Source organism: Poecilia formosa, unplaced genomic scaffold, assembly GCF_000485575.1.
Source record: "Poecilia formosa unplaced genomic scaffold, Poecilia_formosa-5.1.2 Scaffold26, whole genome shotgun sequence".
Classification (NCBI taxonomy): domain Eukaryota; kingdom Metazoa; phylum Chordata; class Actinopteri; order Cyprinodontiformes; family Poeciliidae; genus Poecilia; species Poecilia formosa.
The window spans coordinates 1,743,598-1,745,549 of record NW_006799965.1 but is presented as its reverse complement, the minus strand read 5'-3'; positions in this window follow the sequence as shown (position 1 = coordinate 1,745,549).

The window sequence follows — 1,952 nt, the reverse complement described above, 5'->3', positions numbered from 1 at the left end:
AGACTGGCAGCACTGCGGAGGCAGAGAAAATATGAGGAAACACCGACCCCTAGTGGAAGACCTAGGCGTTACTTTCCCGCAGTGGTTATTATTTAGGGAGCTTCTCACCTGGAATCAAAGAAAGAAAATCCATGGATTCCGCCAAAGTATCAAGTGCAAAAGTATCATGTAACGAGTAAATATTTTTGTCAGCATTTTGTCTGAATAAAGTTGGATTAAATGCATAAATAAATATATTAATAATTATCATTTTAGTACTAACTATATATTTTATATAGTATATAAACAAAATAGTATTAGAAAAGTCCTGATGCTGTCCAACAATCACAAACATGGAGTTTTATGACAAACTGGGTCTTGAGTGATACTGTGGAAGATTTGTGAGCCTGTGGGCCTGTTTCTCTCCCCCGGAATCTTTTTTAGGGCGCAATGGATCATAAACTCTTAGAAATACCAGAACATTGACCTCTGGCGGAAAACAGAAAAAAGATTGTCGCTGGGTCTTTCTTCGCCGAGGTTGCCCTTTGTCACTGATTCTGTTCATAACGTTTGTATGGACCTAATTTCTAGGCACAGTCAAGATGTTGAGAAAATCCATTTTGGTTGTCTCAGGATCTCGTCTCTGCTTTTTGGAGGTGACCTGGTTCTGTTGGCTTCATCAGACCGTGACCTCCAGCTTTCACTGGAGCAGTTTATAGGCAAGTGTTAAGAGGCCAAGATGAGAATCTGAATCTATGAATACCAAAAAGAGAAGAGGTCCTGCCCCAAGTGGAGGAGTTTTAAGTATCTTGAGGTCTTGTTCCCAAATGAATGAAAAAATTGAGTGGAAGGTCAGTGGATGGATAGATGGGTGCTGTACTCTACCGGTCTTCAGAAAGCTGAGTTGAGAGGGAAAACTCTCTATCCTTCAACTTTCCAACCCTCAAAGGGCCCAGGACTTCAATGGTTTGCAGAAAGAACAAAGAGGCCTCTCTCTAGACTCTAACCTCAAGTACTCAACTAAGTGTTACCTTGGTGGCTAAAGTACAGCACTTGTAGTTTAGTGTTAAATTTTTTTTTATAACATGGGGTCTTTTCTCAATAAATTAATGTACTCAAATTAAATTATGTTGTTTTTTTGTTAGTTATTCAGAATAAGATTATCCTACTGGAATATAATTATATTTTATTTCAAATAAAAGTAGCAACACATAATCAACAGCTCTGCTATATGATAGCTTCAGAGAAAAAAAACTGAAGGTCATTGAACATTTAATGGTGAGCTTTGATGGTCTATTTCTGAACTGAAATAGTACAGTTAATAACTACACTTAAGATTTTTATTTTGCATTTTACAAAACTTTATGTATTTCTAAGTTTCAATAATAAATTATTTATTTATGTATTTATTTATTTATTTATTTATTTTATTTATTTATATTGAAAAAGAAAATACCTTTGTTATAAGCAATAATAGCTTTAATTGAAGCGCGCAGTTGTGATTATGACCACCAGGGGGTGCTGTTTTGTTTCACTGATTTGTGAAAGTAAGCTGCTAACAGAATGATACAATAAAATGGCAAAATACAAAAACAATACACATTTCAAGTTTATTATGTAAAAATATTTTTGACAAATATAAGATATCTTACCCCTTTTATAAAATGAGGTGTATTAATTCCAATTGTTGTCCTACAAGTAAGGACCAATACATGGGCTGGACATGGAAGAAACCTCTTAAAATCTCACCTGAAGGTGAACAGCAGCGAAAACTTTCCTCTCACAGATGACAGAGACTTGTAGATGGTTACAATAGCCTCCTCACTCAAGCTATTTCAGGGAAATTGGGTAACGTTAGCTATTTTCTTAGCTGTAAAATATTTTTTTTCATGCTTTTTGCTCATTGAGTAAATGAAGGTTACTCTCTGTCCTTTAAGTGCAGTTAATTCACTTTCTTTCAGTAGATAACTAGA